This window comes from Portunus trituberculatus, chromosome 44 (genome assembly GCF_017591435.1).
Source record: "Portunus trituberculatus isolate SZX2019 chromosome 44, ASM1759143v1, whole genome shotgun sequence".
In the NCBI taxonomy this organism is placed as follows: domain Eukaryota; kingdom Metazoa; phylum Arthropoda; class Malacostraca; order Decapoda; family Portunidae; genus Portunus; species Portunus trituberculatus.
In genome coordinates this window covers 17,981,630-17,993,961 of record NC_059298.1, presented here as the reverse complement: position 1 = coordinate 17,993,961, position 12,332 = coordinate 17,981,630, and the positions used below count along the sequence as shown (strand labels likewise).

General features: G+C 39.0%; 1 non-coding gene across 1 annotated transcript; it reads left to right on the top strand.

Moving 5' to 3' along the window:
* Positions 1 to 4,536: 4,536 nt before the first annotated feature.
* On the top strand, positions 4,537 to 4,608 carry Trnaq-uug. The gene has a single exon. It is a non-coding gene; the product is annotated as a tRNA-Gln (tRNA).
* Positions 4,609 to 12,332: the final 7,724 nt, after the last annotated feature.

Sequence of the window (12,332 nt, the reverse complement as noted above, 5' to 3'; positions counted from 1 at the left end):
TATAGTTTTCTTTCATATAATTAGAGAGTTGGTTCATTTCAAGTTACTCCGTTTCTTTTACTGATTTCACTTAATAGCATTCACCATATAGGAACTCGCTCTCTCTCTCTCTCTCTCTCTCTCTCTCTCTCTCTCTCTCTCACACACACACACACACACACACACGTGCACCAGTTCCCATGTAGTTAACTAATTCCTACCTGAGTGGCCAAGTTCCGGCCGGAATTTCTCGCCAAGCCCGTCCCGTCCCCGCTCCACTCCATTCCGATTGCCAGCTCGCGAGGTTTTCACGAATGTTTTTACGAATTGTACAAATATTCAAGCTCAGCGTGATTTTGCCGAGCCAATATTTTCAGGCTATTTCAATTTTTTTCTTTCTTTCTAATCTTGATTGTTTTTAACGCTTCTCTTAAGTATTGACCTTAATAAGGCAATTATATGAAACACATTTGCACATTCACGCATGAATACACACAGGCACACACACATAAGTAGGCGCACATACGCCCATGCACTCACACACACACACACACACACACACACACACACACACACACACACACACACACACACACACACACACACACACACACACACACACACAAGTGCACAAACTTCAACTTGCTCACTAACTGGCTCTGAATTTTCCAACTCGATTTTCTCAAACACTGATCCTCGGCCCCCGCTTCAGCTTCCAATGCTCCAGTTTTTCATGTATTTCGCACATTTTCTAAAACATTGTTATCCCGCTCCGATTTTTGTTCACAAAAAAATATTCATGCAAACTTTTATCTATTCATTTTTTAACATTAATGCTGACCTTTACAAACCTTATTTTATTTTTAGACGAATACAAACAAACATATATATATATATATATATATATATATATATATATATATATATATATATATATATATATATATATATATATATATATATATATATATATATATATATATACACACACACACACACACACACACACACACACACACACACACACACACACACACACACTTATCTATTTCCCTCCCACATACAGATGTGATATAAAACTAATCGTCACATTGGAGAATAATTCATCCGGATAAAGAGTGTAAGAGTCAAACATTTATATCATCTCGATGTATATTCTGGAACACAAGTTTTATTATTTATCTTAATGTTCGCCAGCACAGACCTTTGCGATGGCAGACGTTCTCATGCACGACGTTCAACCCTGATAAAAAACACGTTTCAATCCATCGACATAAATAATCGAAAGAAAATGTAACTAATAAAATACAAAAAACAAGGTGTGAATAATATGAAATGTACTCTGGAATAAGAAGGTATATAATAAAACCATGCATTTCTTACTGGAGTAAAAATTCCGTGAAACAAGTCCAACAGTGCCACCAATAAATCATGAGTGCACTCCTTGACATAATACAGAAAGAAAAAAAAAATCTATCTAAATATTTCACATCTCCAACTTAACACTGATTCTTCCCCTGATATATTCAACAGATTCTCATGTCAGTCTTTTCACTCACACATCTTTTATTTCACGAAGATGAGTTTTCTTGCTGCATCTTACATTACAGGTTCTTGGGAGCATTTCCTTAGCTGAGGATAAAATTTCTATAAAAACTTCGGTATGAGGGACCATTTCAGTGCCTGAGGTCCCAGAGGGGTGATGAGGCAAGCGTGTGGGTGGCGGTGAGAGACGTGAAAGAAGCAACAGGGAATTTTGCGTGGGACATGTGTGTGTGGGAGAGATGGAGTTGTAAAAGAGGGAGGCTGTGAGGGAGGAAGGAAACATAAAGAAAAAAAAGTTTGAAAAGTAAGGAATAAAAAGGATCTGAACGAGGCCCGTGCAAGGAAAGGATCAGAAGTTTGAAGTAGGAATAAACAACCAGTGAAGGGGACGGGAAGAGCCTGTGAAGGTCGAGCAGTGTGTGGGAGGTTTGAAAAAAAAATATAAACTTTCTAGTGCCCGGAAAAGTTTCATGAGGGGCCGAGTAAAGTGGTGGTGTATTGGGGTTAGCAGGATGCAGGTAAGCTCCAGGTAAAGGCAAGCTAGTCAAGCGTACGTTGTGTATTGTGTAGACTTTTGTATACTCTCTGCAGCACTTTAACAACAATAACATAACAACAGAACACAATGTTGATTATAGCAGTACATTATTACAAAATTGAATATGTTTTTAATGTCTAGTTTGTAAGTTGAAAAATACTATAACAAAAGTAAGTTGAAAAGTACCGTAAACACACACACACACACACACACACACACTCTCTCTCTCTCTCTCTCTCTCTCTCTCTCTCTTGGTATCAATGGTTATTAGAACGGCGTTGAACATTCAGTCGTCGCTCTCCACCACTCACAAGACAAACGAAGACAACCAGATTTCTTCCCGACTCCAAGTTGGTCCCACATTTGCATGCGTAATAGTTCCTTCCTCCATCCTTCGTTCCTCCCTGCCGATCATGCATGGATATGTGCGGGAGAAACTCAACTCCTGTATCTGAATACCGCGTGCAACATTGCACTTCTTCCATTCCAGCGGTCAGGTTACAAAAGCTCGGGAGGATTGTGGTGTAGAAATTTCATCGTGTCTCGTGGCTGAGGTGCGTCGCCAACTTCTACCAATAATCTCCTTTTTGTTTTTGTGATAATATAACTTTCCTTCGGTTCTAACATTCCTCTCTTCGCTCCTTTGCTGCCAAGCATGATAGTAACTCGTATCTCCACTTCTGAAGCTGCTGAAGATAGTTGAAGCACAATAATATTTTCCAGAAATACCATGAAGATATCTTGGAAGGTTTTACCCACTAACGTTCTGAACACTACAGGCCACAAAATATTTCCGTTCGTGATATATCCTTTACGACAGTTCTATTTTGTTCCTTACAACGAATCAATGGCAACATGATTGTGTTCACTCAAGAAAATCTTTAATGGAGTAATACTTAAAAGACAAAGAAATGACCAATTTATCAAAAACTACTCAAATGATGTGAAGAACATCAGAAAACCGGTTTTCAGCTTTCCTATGATATCTAAATCTATGAAGTGAATTTTTTTTTGTTTCCTTCCAGAGACACAAGGATGCACTATATCATTTTACTTTTCAGAAGTAAAAGAAAAGTATTTTTTTCTACTTATTCAGAAAAAAAAGATTACAATTCTTTTTAACATTCTGAGACACAGCAAAGACACCATTACTTTACATCCTGAAAATAAAAAGACACTATTGACCTACTTCCTGAGGGACAAAAGAAAAGCACCAATACTTTTCTTACTGAAAGGCAAGAGAAACACCATTTTTATATCCTGACACAAAAACACTATTCTTTTTTTTTATTTCCCGTGACACACAAAAAAAAAACATACATTATATTGAGGGAGAAAAAGAAACACTATCGTAATATTTTCTCAGAAAAACAAAACAAAACGAACCTGTCCCTCGCTTCTCCCTCAGTACTCGGCAATTCATTAATTTCTTCGTTTCCTCCTCCTCTCCTACCACCTTAAAGTAAGAGCTCGCTTTCCGTGCTTCCTCTGCTTGATGCCGGCAATAATAAATCAAGACTAATGTGATCCAGCTCGTTAGTCCTGATGAACTCTGGGTGATGGTGGTGGTGCTTATAGCTGTGGCGGTGCTGGTGGTGGTGGTGGTGGTGGGGGAAGGAATGAGAGTGGGCGGGGTGGTAGTGGTAGAGGGGGTGACGGTGGAGGTGGTGGTTATGGTGGCAATTATAGTTTTCCTGCTGTAGTTATCAGTAACTTGTTGTTGTTGTTGTTGTTGTTGTTGTTGTTGTTGTTGTTGTTATTGTGTTACTATTACTCGGAGTGGTGCTATATATTGATTTTCGTATGGGGAATGTTGGGATATAATTGATTTTCCTTATTAAGAGAAATAATCACAAACCCCGATCCTCTTATGTTCCCTCGGAGAGCAACCAGTGTGGGATCTAAATCTCTGCCATGATCAGGCCTGGTGCGCAATAACACCATGGTCTTTCTTTTCCTGAAGTCACCTGATGTGCAGAGACATGTCTAGGCCCTGAATAAGATAACAAGTGAGTAACGAAAGGGAGGACACGTAATGTTACTAAGTTTACTAGGTGCAGTAAAACATCCATCAGCCAATGTTCAAGATGGCGTACGTTTATCAATATTTCCATCGTATTACATAACAACCAAGTCATATACTGGAGAACGACTCGAACAATATTGTCTATTTGAGATCATGATCCTAGGGAAAAATCAAGGTGTAATCATGAAGAAAGAACTCCTTGAAGAATACTTGAACTTTCTAACTTCATATGGTTGAGGAATATACAAAAGGGAAGACATTGCTCTCAATCATAGTGACAAATCAATAGGGAACTTTAAAAGAAAAAATATTAATCAATAGGAAAGACTTACTGATTTGCTGCAGCTTGCGTTATATATATTCTTATACCATTTATCATAATTATATATGTTGCAAAATACAGATTAGTTTTCCCTCTAGATATGTAACACTAGCATACAATACTCGTGGTCCCATGGTGTAATGGTTAGCACACTGGACTTTGAATCCAGTGATCCGAGTTCGAATCTCGGTGGGACCTGACGAGTCTTTTAGACAACGGGCCGAGTTGCCTTGTTCTTATGTCGACTTTCTTGTCTCTCTCCGAGTATTACTGCAAGAAAATGGAGGAGGAAGGTAAAAGATACAGAAGAAGAAGAGGGAATGAATAAGGCTAAGAAAGTAAGAACAGAAGTATAAATGGGAAAGAAAGAAGATTAACAAGAATAATAGAGGAAAAATATACAAGGTGAGAAAGCCAATGAAACACCTATATATGAAGAGAGAAAAAAAGATTATAAAGGAAAGGTAGTAGGAAGAAGAAATACAGCAACTTTGGTTTACCGCTGCTCCTTCATAATACGAACATTCTCCACCCTTCACACTCACCGATCCTGAGACTAAGAGAAACGTGTCTTTATAGCAGAGCGACCCATTAACTGCTTCACACATAAATTCCAGAGCACTCATCACTGTTGCTCTCCATTCACCTCTTTCACGCAGTCACTCTTACTTGGTACACGGTCGTTCCTCTTTCTCATCCTTTCTATCTTCACACAGTTCCTCTTAACCCTTCACCGCACTCATCTGAATACATTATTCTCTCAATTAGTTTCCTGTTCTTCATTTTGTACAGATAATCAAACCATACACTAAAACAAACGAACAATGGACAGATAGACACAACACACTACACAATGAACACTACACACACACACACACACACACACACACACACGCCCGGTAGCTCAGTGGTTAGAGCGCTGGCCTCACAAGCCAGAGGACCGGGGTTCGATTTCCCGGCCGGGTGGAGATATTTGGGTGTGTCTCCTTTCACGTGTAGCCCCTGTTCACCTAGCAGTGAGTAGGTACGGGATGTAAATCGAGAAGTTCAGACCTTGTTGTCCCGGTGTGTGGTGTGTGCCTGGTCTCAGGCCTATCCGAAGATCGGAAATAATGAGCTCTGAGCTCGTTCCGTAGGGTAACGTCTGGCTGTCTCGTCAGGGACTGCAGCAGATCAAACAGTGAAACACACACACACACACACACACAGTTTAATTTACATATGATCCTCCAGATGCAAAACCATTTTTCTTTATACACTGCCTTGACTCACCAAAATGAAGCAGGAGCATGTGCACTATCGGCAAGAAAATCGCCACTTTTGTGCGCTGACGACTCGGCGCCACTGCCCCTGAATAAGATAACGAGTAACGAAGGGGGGACACGTAATATTACTAAATTTACTAGGTACAATAAAATATCCAGCAGCCAACGTTCACGAGGGCGTACATTCTACTCCTGGGTTCCTTGCTCTTGCATTTATCAATATTTTCTTCGTAATAAGTGAGAGTTACAAATCTTACAGTGGAGAACTACTCGGTTCAAGACCATGATAGGTAAAATTAAGGAGTAATCACAAAGGAGCACTATAGGACTTCTTCTCTCCGAGCGTTGTGTGTGTGTGTGTGTGTGTGTGTGTGTGTGTGTGTGACTGTGTGTGTGTGTGTGTGTGTGTGTGTGTGTGTTGTGACTGCGGGCGGTGTTCTGTCGCTTGTCCTCTTATCTATTTACTTATTTACTTGTATTTTCATATGTCTGGAAACAACACATACACACACACACACACACACACACACACACACACACACACACACACAGAGAGAGAGAGAGAGAGAGAGAGAGAGAGAGAGAGAGAGAGAGAGAGAGAGAGAGAGAGAGAGAGAGAGAGAGAGAGAGAGAGAGAGAGAGAGAGATAAAGGATAACGCATGAAAAACACCATAGATATATGAAAACACCATAACATACAGACAGAGACGTAGGCGGCGTGTATATACTTAGATGAAAAGAGATCGAGAATGTGTCCAAGCCCCCACACACACGATAGGGAGTAGGAGTATTTTGAGGATATACAGAACAGCATAAGCCACCAGTGAGGAGTAATGCGTTGGTCTGTGCTGGGAATGGCCATTGTTACCTCGTGACTGCTTATGAGAAAATGACTCGTGGTATTTTATTCAGGTACTCCTTGATGACTGTGTTGTGCATATATAAAGGAATGGTGCCAAAAGACTTGATTAATTTGATCGCTAATTTCAAATATTAGTGTTGTCTTTAATAATTATACATTAAATTTCCGGCAGGTCATTTGAGAGAATTGACTGCATGGAAAGGCTTCTGGCAGCAGGTGAAGCTCTACCACTGCATCTCGCGGTGGTGCAGCCTGCTAAATGTAAATCGGAATAATGATTTTGACAATATAATGGCAAAACATGTTACTGAAAGTGATGAATACATTGTACCTCAAAATTTCTGTGCCGCTGACAGGTAAGGCACTCGGCAAAAATTCTTCGTACTCAACTAGTTTGTGGCCTTTCACAACCTTTAAAAATGATGAAAATTGTAGCCTTGGACTCATTTCATTTCTGAGTCTGACACATAATCATGATAGCTCGTAATATCAGATAATTCCTTTTACATACGGATATCTGGCAATTATCTGTTTGTTATAGTATATGACATCGTTTTTTTCCTTTTTTAGAATAACAATGATAATGACCATAATAATATCAATAATAATAGTAATAATAATAATAATGATATTAATAATTAAAATCATGGTAATAATAATTATCATTATTATTATTATTATTATTATTATTATTATTATTATTACTATTATTGTCATCATCATAGTCATTATACTACTACTACAACTACTACTACTACTACTACTACTACTACTACTACTACTACTACTACTACTCCTTCTATTACTTCTACTAGTATTTCTACTACTACTACTACTACTACTACTACTACTACTACTACTACTACTACTACTACTACTACTACTACTACTACTTCTATTGGTATTTTTACTACTACTACTACTACTACTACTACTACTACTACTACTACTACTACTACTACTACTACTACTAAAACCACAATTGATCATTATTATTATTATTATCATTATTATTGTTATAATTATTATTATCATTATTATCATTATCATTAGTTGTTATTATCATTACTATTACTATTATCATTACTATCACCATTCTAACTGTCATCACTATCATTCCTCATTTATTTATTCATTCATCAATTATTGAACTTTTTTCGTCCTTTTCTTGTTTGCGTGTCACTGTTGTGCCAGCGTGCCCGGCTGGAGATAAGAGTCTGTCTTGAGGGAGTCAGCTTGGCGTTCAGTCATAGCGTTCCGTACTTCTCTTTCTTGTCCCCAATCCGCGTCCTTTGTACTTTGAATGAAGACTGAATGTAGTAGACCTAAGTGTTGTGTTTGTTGATCACCACACACTGCAGACAGCAGTGTCACCAGCACATAATAAAATGTTCCCATGGAAGCGTAACAGCACGCCTCCACCATTGTAGCATTCCGATGAAATAAAATAAATAGATAAATAAAAAATTTAATAATTTAAGAGATACATTTATACACTCATCTTTCCCACCACCTGCATCGAATATATCTCGCCTGACAAAGATCAAATACTACTCTTGTCGCGTTCAGAAATCATCAGTTAGTTATCGAGTAATTCGTCATATCTTATTTCTCTGCTATTTTACTTTACTATAACAAATTGTAATGGTGCATTACCAAATAATTCCGTGAACACAATACTACCTGACTTGTGTACTACATCACATCAATCGCTAGGCGTCACCACGCCCTGTGTGCTGCTTGGACGCTTGGAATGGAAGCACGCACGATACAGGCTGCTTCTGTCTACCTTAGTAAGCAAACTCTCATTCGAAGTCAACGAAAAAATAATATGCTAATTCTCAAAGCAAAAATGGTGACAACTGGAGGTACTCTAAAATTTTGCTTGCTATCCGTATTGAGGTAACTCTATTAACAAAAAGTACGATAATGACTAGAAACGTATTTACGAAAATTAAACGTTCAGATGTCTTTATCATACATTTCTAATAAAAAAGAAAAATAAAAGGAAAAACCGAAATATTGCTGAGCACTTCTATGTGAGAGATGACCCTTCAAAATAGTTTGAATACTTATGCTGTTCAAATAATCTCTGTGGAAAAATATTTTGCATAACCTCTACAAACTTTTGATCAAGCTTTTCAACAATTGTTATTTTATTTCAGTCATGGAGTCTCTCTCTCTCTCTCTCTCTCTCTCTCTCTCTCTCTCTCTCTCTCTCTCTCTCTCTCTCAATAAGAGACCTCTCTTTTGAAAATGTAAGTTGTTCTTTAAGTAATGGTTGCCGTCTACTGTCACTCTGGAGGCAGATACGCTGCTAATGCACAATCTACTTCACTATTGAATTCACGTCTTTAACTGATATTGGTACGTCCTGGCCAAGAATGGAATTAACGACGTCCTCGCAGCTAGTTCCATTCTTGGCGCGCAAAGCAACACTAGTGAAATGGACATAAATACAGCCTGAGAAAGTGACTGCGCGTGTTTCTGAGGAAGCCTCCTCCGTCCACGTAATGGAGATGAGTTACGTAGTAAAAATTTACCTTTTTATTTGCCTCTCATTTAAGAACCTTGGTGCAGCATCTTATTTTTGGCACTCAAGTCTGTGGGCTAAGTAACAAGCTTTCCTCTGATGAAGACGAGTATGAAGCCGCCATGAATCATCATGAACCTTGGCAGACAAGCATTTCATCATAACTTAGCGCTCAACGAAACTTCGCGTTCCCTCTACGGTCGCTGTCATTCATTCGCTCGACATCGATAATTTACTCAGTTGCTCGGCACACATAGCGTCTCCTGCTCTGACAGATGCATTCATTATCCAAAGCTCCCCAACCAACCATTAGAGTCGAAAGGCCCAAGCCCCTGCATAAACCATCCACTTCCCTCTTCCCGTCAAGTCTTTTACGTTCAACATTTGACACATTACTGAGCACTGTTTATGTGTAACTACCACTTTACAAACCTTGATGTAGTTTAGTGTGGATTCTGTCATTTATTCCTACCCTCAGGTGCTTCTCTCTCTCTCTGATAAGTATACTCAAGTGAAATTGTTTATAATCTTTTACTTGGTCACTCACATTCCCCTTTTCTTAACTTTCACGTTCCTCCACCCTTTGCAGGCCCAAACCCCGCCCTCAGGGAAGCAGGAAGACCCTGTAATCACATCAGAAGTGGAAAGTTTGACAAGTGGCAGCTAATATCCTGTTTGCTCCTGTGACGGAGGAAGAAAAATCGTCTCCTCCTTCTTCCCCTTCTGCTCTCTTGCTGTCTTCCTCTTACTCCTTCTCCATAACCCCTGTTGCTGCAGACGGGGATATGCAAGATTCTAACTATAGTAGAAATAAAAGATCATGCACAAATTGAAATAAGAAAAATAACTTGATAAAGACCTGATTGAATAGATCGAGATTTTTATGACGAAAAGTGCCAGTGCCACAAATTGTTGGCACTTGGAGTTTCAGACTGAAAGGTAATATAAGGGTACTATAATAAATACGGTGGTATCTACAGTTTATCGCTTCGACGCAATCTTGTTATCTTATGCCATCTTTATGCTCTTTTTTTTTTTTTTTTTAACTTGCCAATTGCACGCCTTCCCACTCCTTGTAATTTATTAATTTTTTGTCACTTTCACCCTTGACCTATACACCTTACTAATGAAAAAGTTAACCAACAGCTTTGGTCTTTCAGCCATTTGTATCAATACGCATAATGTTTATCTCTCTGTTTTCTTCTTTCTTACAATTTCAACTGTTTCAAGAGAAGAATGTCAAGACATCCCCCGAAAAAAAAAATAGTAATCTCATTTATAATAATCCCTTTTCAGGGAGCGGCAATTAACGAACAATAAGTTGCAGTGTGTACTGTTAGTCCACAGGAATTTTGAGAATGTTTTCGTTAAAAATGTTTTGGGGTGCAAGAAAGAAACCTTTTATGAGTACAAGAGTTTGAACAGATTGCTATTCATGTGCAGTGCAAAATGAAAGTACACCTAATTCATTTCCTTCAGTTAAACCTCGTGGTATTCTAAAGAGAATACTCTCCTTATGTCCAACGAGAAGATAGTCATAAGCAGCAATGTATTTTGTTTCTTGATTTCGCCTTATTTACATGTAAATTACTAATCAGCAAAGTTAGATGCGGTGCTCTGTCTTGAATGTATTTTAAATTTCAATAGCAAAACAAACCAAGACATTTTAAAACTCTCTGTAATGCTTACGAACCTGACACATGGGAATCTCCTTCACTTAGAATTGTGTATGATCTTAAAGATTTAATACTTCGAGTGTGTGTGTGTGTGTGTGTGTGTGTGTGTGTGTGTGTGTGTGTGTGTGTGTGTGTGTGTGTGTGTGTGTGTGTGTGTGTGTGCATGATCATGTTGAATAAGTTACAAAAGCATAAATATTCGCGATAACAACAACAACAACAACAATGACGACGACAACAGCAACAACAACAGCAATAACAATAAACTCGGAGAGCTCATGACTCTTCACCAACGTATAGAGGGGAAGGAATCAGTAAAGAGGGAGCTTCAGTTTAAGACGAACTATTTTTCTGTGGAATTTCAATGATATTCGTATTCAGATAATTTCCAGATAACAGAAATACTTACACAACACGGCAACTGCAGCAACAACAACAAAGTGCGAGCAACAACAACACGTGACAATAATACATCAGTGAGAGTAACCATGAAACTGATGAATAGCCGTGTTAGAAAGTAAACTTATCATGTCACCACAAATATCAGAAACACTGCTAAAGCTTCGCTTGTTGCTCTATCACCTAAGCTTCTCACACAAGAGAAGAAAATAGAACCCTGCAGGAATACAAACATGTACAGTTGGCTGCCGTGAGGGTGAAACAGGTGCCGCTCCGACGCCTGCCTGTTAACTCTTAATGTCAACAGTTTACGCCGTTTGTGCTTTTACCTTGATTAAACTTGCAGTGTGCTAATCACCTGCGGCGAGAACCAAGAAGCACTGCATTAAGCGGGAAAACACGATGGTGCCCGACCGGGAGGCGCGACCGTTCCTTAGGGACTATCCAGTGCCTCTCAGATTGTCTTCACTCCGGGACCCGGGCAGACGGCGGCGCACGACGTCGGAATACGTTACAGAATTTTGGGAGTCTTTGCCTTCTTTTTTCGTACCTTCGAGGGGTTAGAAACGAAATTGCCGGCAAAAATGTGGACAAAAAAAAATCACAAGTGCTCAATCATGAAGACTCTTAATACTAGAGCAGTAAACGTTGGGGAGATGTCAGCGCTGCTGGTGGTGGTGGTGCACCATGCCTCATAGGGCTTACGTTCACGTGAACTACCATTTCATTCTATTCTGCTGTTAACCTGAGGCAGGAGAGACTCAGGGAATAAGTGAAGTAGCTTGTAAGATTACATTCATGCAACTTAAATTAAATTCAGGACCCTGAGGAGGAAACTCTAAAGGTTTTATTCTATTTTATTTTAATTTCCTTGTTTCTGATGTCGGACGAACCAACCTTTAAAGAAATGAAAGGTTCTGGGGAATAGCGAGAATAAGGGAGCAATTTTCTCAGTAATATATGTTATTTTATCTAACAAACAAAAGAACAATCGAATGAATTCATTACTTCGTACAAACTGTCACTCTGATCAAAATGCCTTGGGACGGTTGGCTAATACCTATAGAAGATATATTTCCTGGTCAAACGCAAAGGGGTTTTAATGTTCACTAGTAGCGCCATCCTAAAGAATTTTATACCACCAGAGACGTGTTGGCATTATTGTAGGTCTGCATGATTCAGTATA